General features: G+C 42.2%; 1 protein-coding gene across 2 annotated transcripts in view; it reads right to left on the reverse strand.

The window, feature by feature from the left end:
* The window catches only part of PTPRT (protein tyrosine phosphatase receptor type T), a 477,129-nt gene that overhangs the window by 436,962 nt on the left and 19,630 nt on the right, over nucleotides 1–20,537 (reverse strand). The window lies entirely within an intron of this gene.

The following is a 20,537-nucleotide window of genomic DNA, read 5'->3' on the forward strand; positions in this document are numbered from 1 at the left end:
TTTGGAATATAGGAGACAGCATTAGGGGAAAGTCTTGCCCTGTGCCAATAGTGTGAAACTATTTGTATGTCTTATACTGATTTGGTCCATTGGTCTACCAAGGTATTCTCTAATCTCTGGAAGCAGCTTTCACATAGTAGTGATCCAAAGAGTTATTCATAAACAAAGTTGATACTATCCAACTGTGAATATATACTTCACTATAACTGCACCTTCCTCCACTGCCCTGAAAGCTTTGCAATAAACCTACTTAATTAAGAATACCTGAATCTTACGTAAAACACCTCTGTTCTTGCCTCATTTACTGCTTCCTTTTGCTTCCTATGGAGTGACTCAGAATAGGTAGTGACAGAACATAATTGTATAAGATATAGCATGGAAAAGAGAGAGAAGAAAAGTCACATGCAGTTCCATCTTACATTTACTACATTAATTATATGGCTAAAGCAGTGCAAGATAGCACTGTAAAAAGGTGGTATCTTCTAACAATCAAAGTAAGCAATTTCATTCTGTTCCATCAAACCTGATGCTCAAAGGACTAGCTTTTATCTAGAAGTTTGGGAAAAACCAACCCCTATAGATAATTCAAAATACTTAAAAGTATGTACTGGCGTCCATGGAATGTGTTCCCAAGCAATTATGCCTGGAAACAATTGGGTACATTCAACAAACTGCTTAAATAGTGTCATTTGGCAAAAGCTATGTTGGTGTCTGTACTCCAAACTGCCTTATACTGACTCAGATTATCAGTCTATCATGGTCAGTATTTTCTACTCTCCCCATCAGTGGCTCTCCAGGGTCTCAAAAGAGGCTCTCACACTACCAGCTCCTTGGTCCTATTTATTAATTTAAAACACATTTATTCCACCTTTTCCACCAAACTCAGGTTCTCCAAATGTGGTGAATATTAAAACCCTAGGCATGAAAACATTGTGTGTGTGTAATATTTAAACCAAACAAAACACATAAACACACAAACAGAAAGGAGGGTGAATAAGAGTTAGTGAAGAATGCCAAACAAAACAATCTTCACCAGTTGGCAGAAAACAATGACAGAGGAAGACAAATTGCCCTGGGGTTGGAGTTCCAAGTTTCTGTAACATGACTGAGAAGATAGTTTCTCAGGTTGCCACCCATCTAGCCTACTGACATCTATAGAATGTGTTTCCATGTACCTATGCTTTGAAGAAATTGGAAACAACCCATAAACTGTTTAAGTAATGACATTTGGGGAAAGGTACACTGATGTCAGTGGCAAGATAAGGACATCAAAATTGCCTTTAGCTGAGCAAGACCACTAGTCTATCATAGTCAATATCATCTACTCCAACTGGCTATGGTTCTCCAGGATATCGGACAGAATCTCTCACTTCACTATTTACCCAATTTTTATATGGAAGATTCTAGGGACTGAACTCCAAACCAGACTCTTCCACCATTCAGAAACGTTCCCATCAGTTCTGCAGCACACAGTTATTTGCAGTCACTGAAGAGAGGAGTAATCTCAAGGATCCATCTCATTTCAAATCTACTTAATGCATAATATTTGAATAATCCTTCTGTTTTACAGCAAGAGCTTTGTTTCTGACCTTTATGATTTACTCACTAATAATAAATTTAGATTTCTTCTCCTTATTATGGCCAGATCAACTGAATGCGATGATGAATTCTCACTGACTGCTAGTTTAGGGGTAGCTTTAGAACAGTCTTTGGACATGGAATTCTCTCAGTGAAAATAAGTGATGGAAGTTCTGGGAAAAGAAGGGGAGAGTAGATAGGTAAAAGCAAGAGATATAGAACAAAGGGCATGTGGAACTATGGAAATGTGGAATTATGGAAAGGAATTCTACCTCCGGACTACGGGATTTTCTATAGTCACTTCTGTTTCCTCGTTCAGCTATATCACTGTACCATGTCAGATGGAAATTTAGTATTTTTGTATGCCCCTGCTTTGGATCCAATGAACCTGTTATCTCAGCATCAGAGCTTTCCATTAGCACAAAGAAGCTTTCAAACACAAAATGTCTTTTTCACATGGAGCAAGCCTTCTTGAGCCAGAAGATGTCTCTGACATAAACAGAGTATAATCTACCCAAATTAAAACTGACCAAAGAAGACATTGCATTATTTGCTGGTTTAGAGTTTTATTTTTTATCAATTTACTAGCAGGGCCGAGCCACACATTGCTGTGGCAATTGTCCTTCTCATCACAGTCCGCAACCCACACAGATGTCCATGCTGGTCCAATGATCCGCAGCGTAGCCTTTTGGGGTGGTCAAATGGAATCCCTCTTTCCCTTTTCAATTCACATAGTTATATGGTGCTGTCTTGTTTTTTTTCAATATAAGGTAACCCTTCCAATTCCACAATGGACCTGTCCAGAGTGCGACTCCCGCTGTCCATGAGGCTGGTTGACATGCACAGTCCTGGCAGAACTAAGGCAGAACTGGGGCAAGGAGACTATCCCAGTCAGGCAGCAGAGGCAGGGTGGTGAGGCACTCAGATCGAGGGCAGCTCCCTGGGTTCTTAAAGGGCCATGTACAAAAGAAGCAGAGTCAGTAGTGTTGGTTCGCCCCCACCCCTGTCAGGGGATGCCCTGTCAGGGTGGATTTTCTTAGAAGAAAAATGCAAACTCCAGCTCGCTTTTAATAAAAGAGAGCTGTGGCAAATATGGGTGAGGAAGTGGGTAAGTGGTGGTTGAATGTGAGGGAGGGCAGAGTGAGGTGTGTGAGGATGAGCTGGATGTGTATGAGAGTATGCGTGCTGTGTGGTAGCAGTGGGTGAGGCACAGAGAGTGAAAGTTACCAGCATGTGAGGGGGGGACCCCACCTGACGTCTCACATGGCAAAGTGTGTATGTGTTTCACTTCCACTCGTATTACCTAACAGTACTACCTATTTACTGTTTTCACTTCTCATCTCTGGCCATCTGTGTGAACATTCTAAGGGTATACCAACCCCTCAGGCCGCAGACATGTTGCACGAACCTTCTAAGGGTGACAATTAAACACAGCCAGCTTCATGGCCTGGTGCGCCAGGAAAAAGATGTTTTACCTAGCTCAGGTATGGACTTTCGTTGATTTGAAGGTCTGATTACCTGCCCGCAACAGGGAGGGATGTTATGTGAAAATTTGGGAGCAATCCGTCCAGCCGTTTCCGCATTAAGGCATGACTAACAAAGTCACTGTTAGCTTTATATATAGAGAGATTTTTATCAGTGGTTTCTGTTCTCTACTTTTCACTGTTGATTTTGTAAATTTGTTTGTATTGTGTACCCATTTTGTATGTTTGGATAGGAAATTTACAGTGTTGATTTTATATGTGTGTGTGTATGTGCGTGTGTGCGTGTGTTATGTAAGTTGATTTATAGATTCATAATCAATATAAAAGTGCATTCAATTATGGGGAGAAAAATAATTCAAACTAAAACAATGTGAAAATAAAGACTCGTGGGCTCAATTCACAAAAGGCAGCAGCAAAATCATAATGGTGATTTTCAGGTTGCAACAACAAGAATAAGAAATGATAAATCATCCTTAATAACAGTGCATTCTGCAACCATGCACATTTCCATAGACCTTCTTGTAAGAAGCATGCATAGCCCCAAATTATAAAACCATACTCCAGTGCCTAATTTCAAACCCTTATTTAAGTTTTCATGAAATGCGCAGCAAATTCCCAGAGTTCATCACTAAAGTTAAATGCAAACTCAGTGCCATAAAAGAAATGAAGCAAATTAAAGAAACGTCTGAAAGGGTGGAAGGACAATACACATTCTGATTCCTGGAACCAGTCCTCAACAAGAGTGAGAAGCGCAGTGATCATCTACTGCCTGAAGAAAAACCCAAGTGCCAGAGCTGTATATTAATCATGGCACAAGTTTGATAAAATTGTTTATTAAATATTTTGCTAGTAACTTCATTCTGTCTTCCTACAAGTGAAAGAGGAGGAGGGAATGATAGAAAAGAGATTTGCAATTGTGAAGCAAAGAGAGAAAATTAAAGAAACAGGGAAGGTGGATCTGCTTAGAAACCAGTACACTGTGTTATTCAATATTCATTTCAAGTTAACAAATAGGACAATAAAGAACATCCTAAGTATGAATCAGGGTATCCACAAACAGATAACCAAAAATCCTTTCACTCTTTGCATCTAACGCAAATGTACCTACACACGACACTAGAATAATGCTTTCTGTGGATTTATCATAATAACCTAATTAGCAGACTGCAAGATGAGCTGGAAGTTGTCTGAAGACAATGCAATGGATAGGGTCGTCAGTCTCCAGAAGGTGGGTAAAGATTTTCCAGAATTACAAGTGGTCTTCAGGTTATAGAAATCAGTTCCTTCATAGAAAATGGCAGCTTTAGAGGGTGAACGTGATGGTCCATCTCCAGGTATTTCCCACCCAGAACTGGCAGCCCTAGCAATCAAACAGAAGGGGAACATAACTTGCAGTATCAGACTGAGACCTGGTCTGTGCAGCAGAACTCATAGTGAGGTGTCAGAGTGCTGCTGGGTGATCAAACAGTCTATACCACATTCAAAATTCCCTTAATATCTCCTTGTAAGTGGAAAACCAGCAGAGCGTGCACAAGGCAAGGAGAGAACTTTTCTCCTTACCATTGCTGTTTTTGATTTACAGGGAGTTTTTCCCTATGGGAAAAGATTAGAAATGCAACTTCCTACCTTGAACAATGAAGTGATATGGCCCAGTCTATCACCTCAGAATTTTTTTACCACCTCAGTCTATATACACAATAAAGTATTGTGTGATGCTTCCTTTGTCCATAAATTGGCTCATTCAACACAGTAATAATTACGATCATAAAAACTTATTGAAATCTGGTTCTTTCACCAGTACAGATACTACACCTGATGCTGAAGGTATCAGATAATTCAGATTTTGTTTTTCTAAACTAATGTGATATTGTAACTCTGTTCTCAAATTATATTATTTTATGTTTTTCTTTTTAAGTTTTAAATGTATTCCTTTATCTTATATACTAGTTTGCTATGTTGTAAGAAATTGTAATGACCTATGGCCACAATCAATAGAATTTTTCTACTAGTCCAGTACAGAAATGTTGCTAGCAACAACACTGAAAACAACATCACTGAAACAACAACACTGAAAACAACAAATGGTCCTCCTATCACAGCTGTTCAGCTCAATGCTAGAAATGAATCAAGGCAGCCTGTAGACATGTTGGATGGAGCCTGAAAAGCTTGAGGGTCAAGAATCCCCCCTGGCTAGCAGACCATGGGAATAGATGATGAAAAACTATTGGCTGTATAAATGAGTTCTCCACTGTTCATGTGTCATATTAAATATTAATTTCCATATTTACTGTTGCGGGTCATTTAGCTGTTGTATATTGTGCCTTTCAATGGAGTCCCAGGTGGCCCATTTAACCCGGGTTGCGTTCTTCCATCTTCGTCAGGCCCAGCGGCTGGCTCCCTTCCTCTCCCACGCTGATCTAGCCACTGTGATCCATGCAACGGTCACCTCCAGGTTAGACTATTGTAACTCGCTCTACGCGGGCCTTCCCTTGCGTTTGATCCGGAAGCTGAAGCTGGTCCAGCATGCGGCAGCCTCCGCTTTGCTCACAGGGGGCGCCTTTGGTGATCTACATCCAACCTGTGTTGCACCGCCGCATAAGTGGCTCCCCAGTCAAGATTCAGAATCCATCTTCAAAGGTGTGGGTGTTATTGACAGCTTCAAGCCTTTCGACTGCTGACCTGGGGACCCTCGTTGCCTTCGAGACTGCATTACCCCTCATTATGTAAATATTTACCTCATATGTTCCAATTTGCTGGTGGTTCCTGGCCCCTCCATGATGCGGCTGGCCTCCACTCGGGCCAGGGTCTTCTCGGCCTTGGCCCCCGCCTGGTGGAACACTCTCCCTCCAGCTGTCCGGGCCCTGCAGGATCTTGGTGAGTTCCACAGGGCCTGTAAGACTGAGTTGTTCCACCGGGCTTTTGGAGTGTCTGCCGAAGTGTCCCCCTCCTTTTAATCCTCCGACTTGGAGTTCCTTTGCCATCTAGGGGACCCACTTTCCTGTTTTGTTTTCCCCCCTTTTTTTGGGAGGGTTTTAATTGGGGTTTATCGCTGACGCCATCTTTGTTAATTACTGCTGTGTTTTAATCTAACTTAACCTCATTTTAATGGGGTTTCGTTTGTATATGTTGTATGAGGAAATTATGCTGTGCACCGCCCAGAGCCCTCCGGGGGTTGGGCGGTATACAAAACCAATAAACAAACAAACAAACAAACAAATAACCATTTGGTTAAATTCAGCTTAGTTTAATTTCACAAACTGCAGCATGGTTGCAGCTCAGCAACAGAGAATGTGCTTTGCATGGGGAAGGTCCCAGGTTCAAACCCTGGAATCTCCAGTTAAAAGGATCAGGTAGCAGATGATGTGGAAGAACTCTGCCTGAAACTTTCAACTGCGGCTGCCAGTCAGAGCAGGTAATGTTGTCCTTAATAAAGCAAAAGTCTGATTTGGTGGATGGTACAGTCAAGTGTTCAGATAACATACTGAGTCTATATTCCTTATTAGTTCAGTGTAGATGACTAGGGGCAAATTATTGATGCAGACTTACAAGCCGTACACATGAAAGTTTCCTCTGGGGATTGACCTGGTTCCAGCAGACTGTCTGGCATTGAAGGAGAATGATTTGAATCCAAGAAGATCAGGGAAGACAAGAAAGCATTCTGGGAAAACCAAGAGGGTACAAATCTCACAGCAGATGCAGAGAAGCAAATAAGCAGAAAATCTAAGCCCTGGCAGACAGACACAGAGACAGATGTCAATGCAAGACAGCGAAGCTGCTAAGATTTTTTAAAAAATGAGACTGGTTTTTTTAGCAGCCAGTTCCAGCTTCAACTAGCAGAGTCTTCTCAAAGGCCCCTTCCGCACACGCAGAATAATGCATTTTCAAACCACTTTCACAACTGTTTGCAAGTGGATTTTGCCATTCCGCACAGCTTCAAAGAGCATTGAAAGCAGTTTGAAAGTGCATTATTCTGCATGTGCAGAATGAGCCAAAGTTTTCTGCCAACTAAGCCTGGAAAAATATCAGCACCCTTTGAGGTTTTTATGGGAAACACTACTCACATTGGTGATATCTGCACAGAAGAAACAGAACATCTTTAGATCACTTTGAAAAGTGTTTTGGGGAAGAAGTTCACACAGCTCTCTTCCCCAAAATTTTTTCAAAACATTCTATTGTTCCCAACCTGTTTTTTTAAAAAATTGTTAAACTAGCTATCTTTTTTCTCCAACTCAGGTTGGAGATGTTTCCTGCCTGCTGAGTGAACAAAAGCAGGCAGGAAATGCTTTATTTTTTCTGCTCAGACCTCTTACTCTCACTTCCATTACTCATGTGCACCATTTTGTGTGCTGTGAAAGAGATTCATTGAATATTCCCCACAGAGGTTTCCTCTGCTTGCCGCTCATCCGCGCGTGATTTCTGTGCAAAAAGTAAATGAATAGTTTGTTTTTTCTAGCAATCATACAGGTGTTGTTTTTCCCTTTTTTGAGGGGGATGTTTGCAAAGCTACACAATTAGAGAAGCTGCAATATACACATATTTGTGTTACCACAGCTTCAACAAAACAAAAAAAAGGAAAAAGGAAAAGTTTGTGAATTGCTAGGCAAAACAAACTTTATTCATCTACTTTTGCATGGAAATTGTACACAGATGAGTAGCAACCAGAGGAAACCTCTGTGGGGAACCTTCACCAAATGGCGGAGGCATGAAGAATCTCTGCAGCAGCACACAAAATGGTGGGCACAACTGTGAAACTGACAAGAGATCTGTGCAGCAGGCGGGGAAAAAAGATATGTTTTGGCTGGCAACGATTGTGTTCTCCGTGCTGTGGGAATGCAAAATACCAAAACGGATCTTTTCCAAAATGTCTGCTGGATGTTTTATTTTTGCTGTGTGGAAATCACCATTCATAGCTTCAGGGCACGTGTGAGCAAAGATCTTGAAATGGATCATTGCATTTATGTGAAAACTGAAAGCCTGTTCCAATATGATTTTAAGCTATCCCTACAAGTAGCTTGCTTGTCTAAAATCATAACATCCAACTACTCTTTACATATGCAACAGATTTATGAGGGCACATCTGTGCCCCATGCCTAGATATACTTATAAAACATCTCCTGAGTTATGATTTTGGACTTGTAGGAGTGTTTCTAAAAATGCTTCAACAGTGTAACAATGTGGGAGGTTACTTTAAGAAATTGCAAGCTTCAAAGACAAGCATTAAAAATATCTATTTAGAGTCAGTAGGCTGCATATTTGGCAATATGCAGATGAGGTCCATAAACATAACTTTGTACACTGTTTTCCTGAAGAAGGTGGACTCAAAATGACAGTTGAGGGTATGTTACATGTAGCCCGCAGGGAATCTTTCTTTCCAACTGTCACGCTCAAGTTCCAAGTCAAAATGCAAACAGGCGTTTTTCAGCCTTACATTCAGTGGATAGTCATTCAAAATCCTGCATCACCTGCTCACAAATCCAAGTCAATTTATGCTAATTCCCACATTAATCATCCCCATGTACTCATCTCAGGTTTTGCATTTAGACAATTTTGACAAGCAATAGAATAATTAAGCAAAGCTGGGCTTAGACGTAAAAGTGTTAGCCAACTGCGTATGGAAAGTTTCCCAATACAGTATTGCAACCTGGCTGCTTTTCACATGTGAGCATGTGAGAGAACAAGAGAGAGTGCATGTGTGTGAGCAAGGGATAGATGGAAAGATGCCAACTGAAATGCTCATCTAAATGTCAGCGAGTGACATTAAACAATTATTTGTTTTTCATATGGGCTTCATCTCTGTAAAAAAATGGATACCTAAAAAGGCATGCAAAATATTGGCATGATATATTCATCGCCGCCATTATACGACACACAATTCAGAGGAGGGGGGTGGGGGGGAGACTGTGTTATTTGACATGGTGTGAAGCCACAGGGGTCAAGTCCCCCAGGGCAATGGCCATTTTAATCCGTTGTCAGAGATGAGGCAATGCACTGGAATGATGAAGCTTGTACTTTAGAGGTTTGGTGCCTTTACATTACCAACTCCAGAGGTCAACCACCACCCTGGGGCCCAAACAGTTCACAATTCCTCACCTCCATCTGCTTATACCTCTCTGATAGGTCCACTTTTTCAAACCTTCTCCCAGGCCCTTTTGCTCCTGCTCTGGCTGGTGCTCCCTTCCTTCAGGGTTAATCAGAATAGCCTGGATCATGCATGCAAAGCTCTTCCTAGCTTCTCTTGGGGCCAGGACTGCTGAATTCTGAGGCTTCAGTAGGCATGCCCACTTCCTATTTACTAAGGCTCCAAGACTGTCTGCCCACAGCTTTCGATCAGCTATCCCCTTAGTTCCTTCTGCTGGGGCATTTATCCCTCTTCATCTGGCTTGCTCCTATTCTCCTCTCTACTCTTGAGAAAGTCTTTCCTATTACAGTGGGGGGTTTTCTGTAAGGAGTCCCATTTCACTGCTCCAACTTCCCTGCCAGGAAACCTTTGCACCAGAGGAGTCTATATTCAACCGGGAGTTTGTACTGATAGGTCTTCCTTCTGACTGTTCATCCTCTGATGATGATGCCCCATCTCTGTCCCATATATTGCTGTTTATCCCTTGTTATTGCTGCCTCATCTGGCTTTCCTCCCAGCTCCTCCGAACAACTTAACATAATCACAGAGGTGTACCTCAGCAAACTGGAGCCCTGGGCTAAACCTGGGTTTGATGCCCCCCCATGGGCAGCCACCACCCCCCACCGTGACCAAACAATGATTTTTTCCACCAGGTTGTTTCAAAGTCACCATCACATTATAGAACATCCCCCAACTCACAAATCTGAACACAGCAATGGGCCATGCCACACAGCAGAAATAATTTTTGGAAAACGTTTTAAGAATGCTTTCAGAATGTTTTATTACCGCTATGAAAACATTTTATGGTGTTGTATCCAGTCCCCCCTAATTGGGGGAAACAGCATCACTTTCAATTTTATTTTAACTGGGAACCCCAGATTCTCCCTTTAAGGTGGATTTAAAAGGAGAATCTGGGCTCCCTAGTTTAAACAAGTGATCCTGGAATCCACCCCCAAACAGCATCATTTTCAATGGTGTTGAAACTAGGGAGCCCAGATTCTCCTTTTAAATCCACCTTAAAGAGAGAATCTTGGGTCCCCATTTTAAACAACATTGAAAGTGATGCTATTTTGAGGTGGATTCTCCCCCACCCTGAAACAGCATCTCTTTCAATGCTAAAACTGTGGACCTCAGATTCTCCCTTTAAATCCATGCTGAAGGGAGTGGATTTAATAATGATAATGATAATGATAATGATAATAATAATAATAATAACAACAATAATAATGATGGTGATGGTGATGGTGATGGTGATGGTGATGGTAACCTTTATTAGGCATTGAGAGAATAAAAGAAAGAAAGAGAACAAGCATTGGCAGGAAGGGAGTGGATTTAAAAAGAGAATCTGGGGAAATTTAGGGGGTGCCTGTTGTCAGGGGTGCAATTATTAAGATAGCAGCACCAAAATGTCAGAGTATCTTCTTGAGACCCTACTGATGATACCACCCAGGTTTGGTGAAGTTTGGTTCAGGGGGTCCAAAGTTATGGACCCTCAAAGTTATGGACCCCCATCTCCTATTAGCTCCCATTGGCGGGATGGGGCACTCTCTTTGGGAATCCATAACTTTGGACTCCCTAAACCAAACCTCGCCAAACCTGGGTCATATCATCAGGAGTCTCCCAAAAAAAATTTCTGAAATTTTGGTGCTGCTAGCATAAAATCTGCACCTCCTGCAGGCCAAAAATGGAAAAAACACTGAAAATACAAAATCCCCCACAAATGAACCTGCAATTTTGTCGCCTACCACAAGGTGGCGCCCTGGGCAGCTGCCCACTTTGCCCAATGGGAGGAACACCTCTACGTAATCCAGTTTATTTATTTATTTAATTTACACTCCATACTTCTCAGTGGCGACCCAAAGCAGTTTTCATCATTCTCCTCTCCTGCATTTTATCATCCCAACAACTCTGTGAGGCAGGTTAGGCTAAGAGAATATGACTGGCCCAAGGTCAGCCAGTGAGCTTCCATGGCATCAGAAAAATTTGAACCTGGGTTTTTTCAGATACTAATCTGAAATCTTAACCACTACACTGCACTGATTCCACTGCCCTTACTCTCCTGTAAAGTATCACAAGGAAATACCAGAAGGGAAATATTAGAAATACATAGAGCAGGGCCTCTTAACAAAGGGCCCATGTGTGCTATGGCCACTGCAGACATTTTCTCCTGGAGTCTACCAAGTGCTTTTAAAAAGTGAGTAGGGCCACATGTGGGACTTGCCCAACAAGGCTTCTGATTGGCCACTGGAGATCCAATGACTGGGCAAATTAAGATGATGCTGTTTCAGTGGCAACTGCCACCACAGTGCTAGTTTTATTTTCTCACACCTTTTTGGCATGATATATTTTAAATTATATCTGTTTTATCCTGCAGTTGGGATTCCTTTGTGTGTTTAGTTCCACCTCCTGCAGCAGCCATATTGTGGTTGATTCTGCCTCCTGGGGTAGCCATTTTGTGTTTGCTGCTATCACCCTGTTTCAGAATTCCAAAGGTGCCCATGGACTTTAAAAGGTTGGGGACCCCTGACCTAGGGAATTAATTTGCTACTGAGTGAGTGCTGTTGATTTATTCTTTCCTTCAGTGTGGAATCTACATCTTCAGAGAAGATCCATCAGCAATAGTATCTGATCTGTCTCAGAAAAGGATCAGAGAGTGACACTTCAGCACTGTTTCCTTGTTCATCAAGGTTCTTAAAATCATCTCAATTATATTGATTTATGATATTGGTATTTATTTTTAAAAAAATTCATCTTGGATTGTTTCGTATGTGCAGATGGGTTTTGCAAGGCTCACTGCAAAGCAAATCTACTTTCCATTTAGCTATTTTATTTTTTTGTAAACTTCTCTTAAAGCATTGACTTCTTATCACATAGAAGTTGTAAATGAAATTAGGTTGTTACCTAGTTGCAATTCAAAATTAAACTACACTGATATGTAAATAGAAAATATGCTACCAAGGACAGCTGGCTAATGCTTTGAGCGATCAGATATGGCTAAAGTTGCATAAATATAGCATAACGTTATCTAAGGAGGCTTTTAAAATGTTGTGTTCTGAACAGCTGTAGCAAAGAAACATGTACTGCTTCATGATCTGGGCTCCTATCTGGAAATGGTCCAGATGATAAAGTACTAATTCCTGATTCCTGCTGCCCTTTGTGGAAACAGAAGATACTAAGCACTCTGAGAAGACAAGCTGGGTACCCACAGGGACTTGCAGAGGGAATGTCATTTCCCCCTCTTTCACTATTTCCTCTTTCCCTGAAAGCCCCCATAGCCTCTTCCCTTTTCCTTCTGCCTTCTCTCCTTATCACCCACCTGCCAACCTACATTTATCACTCCCCCAAGTATCAGTTTTCCTTCTTTCTCTACCTCTGTTAGCCTCTCCATGGGAAAATTCTGGAAAAGCTGTGAAGTGCTCAATGCTGGCAAATGTTGTTAGCCCTTGATGCTCACTCTATGTGATTGGATCCAATGCCTACTCTAATAGAAGACATTTTGCCAGTTCTATCTCATACTGCATAGGTCATTTTGCCTCCAATTCCATTGATGACTGTGGAACCAGCTGACACCATGGCCACCTCGCCACTATTGTGTGCCACCACCTCTGCCAGCTCCTTAGAGTTTGGATCCTCTCAGAATTGAGAGAGGAGGTCTCATGTGCTGCCTCTCCCTCCTGGCATACAAGGTTCCCCAGCTCTAGGAACCTCCCCCAGTATCCTCCTCATCAGCTGTCTCCTTATCTCCTTTTATCCTTCCCTCCTACCCTTTGCCCCAATCAGGCCCTCGGGACTCAGGCCAAGTCCGACCTTCACCAGCCCCATTGACTCCTGTCACCATCTGTCCCTGACTTGCCCACCTTCCCCTTGACTCTCCCCTGCTCCCACCTCCCGGTGCCACATTCCTGAACATTTGAGTTGCCACACCCTTCTCCAGCTTGCCTCCCATCCACTCAGCATCCTCATTACTTCCCGCTTTGTGCTTCTGCTGTCGCCTCATCGCCTTTGCCCTGCCACACCAGTCTCCACCTGCCACTGCTTGCCCTTCTTTCTCCTAGGTGAGTCCTCCTCCTCTCCCCTGTCCCAAAGAAAGAGTGGGGATCCTGCCACTGCATTCCCAAACCCCAGCGGTGATGTTGGGAGCTTATGGGGGTTGCTGTGGCCAGCTGGTGGGCAAGAGGTGATCTGGCACGGCATGCCCAGGGGGGTAGATGTGGTGGAGGCAGGGCCCATTGCCGTTGCAGGACAATGATGGCCCCTATTCTCTAGGGAGTTTCATTTTAGATGAGAGAGAAAGTCATGATTTATGAAGGTCCATTCTATCAATGAAAGAGCCAGGATGGTGTAGTGGTTAAGAACACTTGGCCCAGTCCTCCTTGGCCTAATCTTCCTTGGCCCAGTCACAGTTCTCTCACCCCACACAGGAGCAGGCAATGGCAAACCACTTCTGAATGTCTCTTGCCTTGAAAACCCTACAGGGTTGCCATAAGTTAGCTGTGACTTCACAGCACCTTCCATCACCCTTCTTCAACAGAGCTCTGACTATGGTACTTTAGACTGAACTCACTAGTGCAAATAGTGAATAAATTAGTACAATTAATTAATTAGTGCAATTAATTAATTAGTGTGAAAGGAAATGAAGCACATGAAAAGTATATTTGACTCCCTCTACCACAGTGGTTCTCAACCTTCCTAATGCCGCGACCCTTTAATACAGTTCCTCATGTTGTGGTGACCCCCAACCCAAACATTTATTCATTTTACAGATGGAGAACACTGATGCAGAGAGCCTTAGGTGACCCCTGTGAAAGGGTCGTTCCACCCCCAAAGGGGTCCCAACCCCCAGGTTGAGAACCACTGCTCTACCATATTCCATCTGAACAAACAATGCAAGACTAATCCAGTATTTGGCCACAACACTTTCCTACAATGACAGAAGAAGAGCAGAAGAAAGATAGATTCGCCCACACCAGATTTCAGAAAGAACAGAAGGTGCCTTCTTGGTAAGGTGAATAATTTCAGGAATAGTATATCCTTTAAAGGTAGATTACCACAAAATAAAATATTGCACGCATGTGTGTGCAGAAAGGTGAAACGGAGTAACCTTATTACACAGCACATCAAATCCACAGTTAACTTCCCATAGCCAATCATACATTCAGATGCTACCAACTGAGTCTACTTTCTTGGAGCAGAACATATAATTCAATTGAAGCAGAACATATAATGCAATTGCCATTATTACAGTTGGCAAAAAGAGATTCCATTTCTTATCTCCAAGTTTATCATGTTGATAATATGGATTGATATATTTTTCATATGTAAGCCCTACCAATTATGCTCCATCCTCTATTGAGAACATCACATAGGTGAATCCAGATTCTTAACAGAGCCTGTAGTAGACTACGAAGAAAGAATCTGGGGAACTAATTATACCTAACAGTGTCACACCAATGTCTCTCCACTACTTTGTGCCCCTAATACTGTTGCCTTTGTGTGCCTTACTTCTGTTGTTTGTAAGGCTGAGGGCATCCAGGTAAGATTTGAAGCCTGGACAGTAGGAAGACAGTTAGAGCAAGATATCGCTGATCTTGGATCACAAGCTGATATAATAATGTTACCAGCAAAATAATGACAGCACCATGTAGTATATATAGTGAACCTGGCTGGGGAGTTTCTGCTGACCTTGGGCCCGTCACAGGTTCAACCAGACCTACCTCACAGTGTAGGAGATAACGGGGGAGGAGATAACAGTGTACAGAGATAGTGTAATGGAGGAGATAACAGTGTAAGCTATTTTGGGTCCCTATTATGGAGAAAGGCAGGGATGACATTTGTTAGAAATCTAATTTTGACTAAAGGTCATCAAAAAAGTGATCACACTTGCTGCTGCTTCATTCAGTATCACTGCTGCTTTTGGCAGGAGACAGATGTTCATTCAGTATTTAAGCTACCATTAAAAATTGCAGACATAGCAAGCCATGGAGTTGGTGAGCAGAGATAAAGCTAAAGAATAATGCTAAAGACTAAAGCTAAAGAATAATGAATTTGAGCCACAAAGAGAGAAAGGATACCAAGACAGAATTAGCCAAATCAAACCTGCAAAGCTAGCAAAAATTAACAGAATTACTACTTGATGATCCAATACATTTGCTAAGAAGAAAACAACAGCAGAATTTTAAAAAAGGATTCTCAGCAATTCTTCCCAGCTTTGAAACTGAATTACTAGGCAATCATAAGAACTACATGAGCATTATCAATGCAGCAGCACCCAAGAGTAAGCCACAAGTAAGCCTTCCCACTGATGGTGAGTCCTGTTTTTAAGCAAACATGCTCAGATTTGCAGTCTTGGGAAGCTGAGAACAGCAGCAAACAAGTAAAGATCACAAAACAAAAATACATACACAATACCACTTTTTATTACTTGAAGATGTACCTAGTGTTATATATCCCCAGGTTGAGATGACACATTTAATGGCCACCTCTCTTGATGTCAAGGTTTTAGAAACTGATTCCCAATTGTCCTTAGCTTTACCAGTTCTTCTAATTATTAATGGTCTGCCCTTTATATTTATATCTCTATTTATATGCTAAACCAAAACAAGCTCTTGGTGCCTTGCTGGAAGGTGACCTCTGATAGATGCTCTCTATATAACCAAGTCCCTTTATTTAGCAAAAGGTCCAAATGATCATTTGGAAATTCAAGAGAGGAGTTTGAGTGCTGTTTACTGGGCCCCATCCCTAGGATCTCTCTTGAAAGTAATCTTGAGCTCAAAAGAATGTCAGACTGCTTATATAGTGATAATGTACCTAGCACAAAAATAATTGGAGGTAAGACTTGAACAAGGAAATATCTCTATTGCATATCAAACCGCAAAGAATGTTCATATGTACCCAAGCTGGAATTGAACCTGAAGTTAGCTGTTTGAGGATGGGGAATATCCAAGATGACCCAAGGATGTAGGTAAGGGGGGGTTTCTCAGATTCAACCCCCCCATTGCATGTCTGAAGCTCCGCCGCCCGTTTGTCGGTTTTAAAAACATTTTAGTTGTTTTTTTTGTTTTTGGCCTGCAGGGGGCACATTGCTTAGGCTAGCAGCACCAAACTTTCAGGGATTGTTTGGGAGACTCTCCTGATGATACTACCCAGGTTTGGTGAGGTTTGATTCAGGGGGTCCAAAGTTATGTACTCCCAAAGGGGGTGCCCCCATCCTGATTGTTTCCAATGGGAGCTAATAGAAGATGGGGGCTACATCTTTGAGGGTCCATAACATTGGACCCCCTGAACCAAACTTCACCAAACCTGGGAGGTATCATCAGGAGAGTATTTTATTGATACCACGCAGGCTTTGTGAAGTTGGGTCCAGGGGGTCCAAAGCTATGGACTCCCAAAAGGGTGCCCCCATCCACCATTGTTTCCAATGGGAGCTAATAGGAGATGGGGGCTACACCTTTGAGGGTCCATAACTTTGGATCCCCTGAACCAAACTTCACCAAACCTGGGTGGTATCATTAGGAGAGACTCATAAAGATACCCTGAAAGTTTGGTGCTTCCAGCTTAACAATTGCACCCCTGACAGTAGGCACCCCCCAAATTTCTCCCAGGTTCTCCTTTTAAATCCACCCGCTTCGGTATGGATTTAAAGGGAGAATATGAGGTCCCCAGTTTAGACGAAGAAGAGTTTGGATTTATATCCCCCCTTTCTCTCCTGTAGGAGACTCAAAGGGGTTTACAATCTCCTTGCCTTCCCCCTCTCAACAAACACCCTGTGAGGTAGGTGGGGCTGAGAGAGCTCCAAATAGCTGTGACTACCCCAAGGTCACCCAGCTGCCATGTGTGGGAGTGCACAGGCTAATCTGAATTCCCCAGATAAGCCTCCACAGCTCAGGCAGCAGAGTGGGGAATCAAACCCAGTTTCTCCAGATTAGAATGCACCTGCTCTTAACCACTACGCCACATTGAAAGTGATGCTGTTTCAGGGTGGGGGAGAATCCACCCCAAAACAGCATCACTTTCAATGTCGTTTTAACTGGAGACCCCAGATTCTCCCTTTAAAGTGGATTTAAAAGGAGAATTTGGGCTCTCTAGTTTAAACACCATTGAAAGTGATGCGGTTTGGGGGTGGATTCCAGCATCACAGTGGCCACCCGGGGGTGGGGGCCCCCCGCAAAACTCAGATTTTCCCTTTAAGCCTTTGCCCAGACGGGAGGGCAGATGGAACTGCAGGCTGCCAGCTGGGAGACCAGCTGGTGGGAGGCGGGGGAGGACAGGGCAGGGGAGTCTGTCATCCCCGGTCTTGGAGAGCTGCTTTTATAAGTCCGAGGCCAGGGGAGGGGTTTGGGGAGGCGTGGCCATGCCCTAGGGGTGAATGGGGTGTTGGCCTCTCTAATTTCTTTTTCCATCTCAGAATCCTCTTGTGCACTTTGGTCAGGGAGACGATAATATATTTCTAATATTAAACTGTCCTTCACACTTGGTATTGATATCCATAGTGATTCTGTAGGGGAACCAGCTCCCCTTGCATTGTCTATTTTATGTGACACTATGCTCTCTTTTATATAAAGGGCAACTCTCTTTTATGTAAAGGGCAACTCCACCCCCAATGCGCCCTGTCCTATCCTTCCTATAGAGCCTGTAGCCTGGTATAACAGTGAATGGATAGCCACTCTTTAATATAAAATAAATATAAAATAAAGTTTAAAACCAGCTGTTCCTTAAAGGCCAACAAAATTTGTGTGTCAGAGCTTACTTTGTCAGATAATTCATCTGGATCGTTTTTCTTGGTATCTGAAGTAGCCTTTGCCTCATAAAAATGTGCACCCTGGAAAATTTTTGTTGGACTTTAAGGTGCTACTGGACTCAGATTTTGTCTTGCAACAACTTATTAACATGGCTACCTACCTGAAATTCTCTTTAATATAGTTAGCATACTGTCCTTCTCCAAAGCAGTGTTGACAATCATAGCTAGTGGTCCATACAAAATTTTAGCTACTGAAAGCATTAGTGCTGTGCTTCAAAGTTGAGATGAGGTTCTGCTGTAAACAGTAAAGTCTAATTACTCTTCATAGATGGGTGAGGGTGGACTGCTTTTGTGCTTGTATTAAGGCAAAAGTAGAGGTCTGTCTGTATAAAATCTACTGTTGCCTGTAACCAGTGGTGGGATTCAAATAATTTAACAACTGGTTGTTTACAAGCACCATTTTAACAACCGGTTCTGCCAAAGTGGTGCGAATCTGCTGAATCCCACCACTGCCTGTAACCCTGGGGACACATCTGTCCCATACCAAAGGCCCTGCAATTTATTCCCCGTGGAAACGAGTCTCCTGTGTGCAGGAAGGATGCTGTTAGTCTTTCTTTGTTTTGTCTTGATTTATGTGTCATATTGCACCTACCATCTCCTAATAAACATCAACATTTATCACAAGTGATTTGTTTCTCTTTGGATATCCTTCAGACCTGGGAGTAGAGACTGGCTGGCACAGCTTCTGAAAGTAAGACACATTTGAGCACTAATCTAGCACAGCAGTGGTAGTCACAAATATTCTGTCAACATTCCTGCAGCATTTAAAAAGAATCTTATACCATATGCATGCATGCAGAAGCCACACAGTCCTTTGATTAATGTCCCACAGAAGGCTCCACGTTGTGAATATACTTCTGGAGTTTGTACCCTATGCAAGAAGCTCTATTCAGTAATTATTCATACAACTTACACCGGAAGTAGAATTTCCATTGGTTACTGGAACACCTTGCCTTTTTCAAGCCAGAACTTAAATGATGTACCAACAACATCAAGACTGGTTGATTTCAAAAGCAACAGTTGTTAAAATGAACCAGCACTTCTTCATTAAACTTTTTATTTCAGCAGTGGACACATAACTTCAATTTTCTATAAACCCTTTTCATGTAAGCCTGCCAAATCAATGGAAAGGGCTCCTGGAAAACATGTTTGTTCTGGGTGTCCACTTTACTCAGCTGTTCTTTACTTATGCATCCATATCGCCTGATATGCATGGACAGATTTTTCTCCCAACTACTCAGCCACCTGCAGATGATGCAATTTGCCATCATTGCAAACGCTGTCATACATAAATTTTCCAGAGCTTATCATGTATAATGTTATATCGATAGCTTTGATACAGTGGCATATTGTATCTTTGGCATGTTGGAAAACACACACTGTTTGCTTCTGCTGTTTTAAAAACATACCTGCATCCAACTATTTGGTTTGCCTTGGCATAGTATGATTATAGACCAGATTGTCAATTGAGGTAGACTTCAATTAGTGACTAATTCAATGTATATCTAACTGCATTACTGCAATTCAATAAACAGCTCTTTAGAATTAAGCAATTCCAATTTGCTTTCATTTCAAGGCCTGCGCATGCATATCACTGCAAATTTAATATTATCCTCAACAAATTAGTTAGACCTTTCCAGAAGCATTGATCCATACAATACCAAAGGGACATCAGTACTTCATTAGACCTCCTCACATCAAGCACTCATAAATTTACCTGATCAATGGTGGAAAAACCCTCCAAAGAAAAGCAGGTCTTGGCAAAATAATACTTAATCTACACTTAATTACTTTGACCTCTTTATCAGCACTGTCTGCCACAATGACTTCTCCACCTCCGCATCTGTTTAGTCCTCACATCAAATCTATCAATGTCTTGTCTACAAGGTGGCCATTCATCACCATTTACAACTTACTATTCTATCACAACATGACAGCTACTGTTAATTTTTTCAGCAATGATGAACAGTTTCCTTCTACCTGATCTCACTAATTTCCTTCTCACAGAGGCTATGTCTTAGGCACTTTTGGACATGATGTCCACTGACGGATTCAGGTAACAATATATGAGAAGTGACCACATTAAAGTTTGTTTGATAGCATTACCCACCAGAATACATGGACACATGTTGCTTCCATTTATTATATATGCTTAGCCAGTTGAAAAATGGGAAATACATGTGTTGTAACGCTGGCTTACCATGTGGAAGTGGGCTAAGGGAAAATGGTTCTCCATGAAAAGAAAAGCCTAAATAATAGGTTTATAAATGCCTAATCCATGGTTAGCAGTCCTCTTAATCCTATGACAAAGTTTTCAGGCACTGCTATTGAGGGAAATGTCAACAGCCTTCATCGAAGTAAAGTATGGTGCAACGTTTTTATGTAGTGCTGGAACTGTCATGATCATCAATATACCTGACTTTGAGTTATTAAAGCCTCTCTAGAGAATAACAGCAACAAGACCAAAATGCCAGCATTTAGGGACACAGGATATTCTGTTTCACCCCTACTGGCAATACAGGGATCAAAAGCAATTATGTCTGAAACGTTGAAGTGAAAT

Source organism: Sphaerodactylus townsendi, linkage group LG05 (assembly GCF_021028975.2).
Source record: "Sphaerodactylus townsendi isolate TG3544 linkage group LG05, MPM_Stown_v2.3, whole genome shotgun sequence".
NCBI lineage: Eukaryota > Metazoa > Chordata > Lepidosauria > Squamata > Sphaerodactylidae > Sphaerodactylus > Sphaerodactylus townsendi.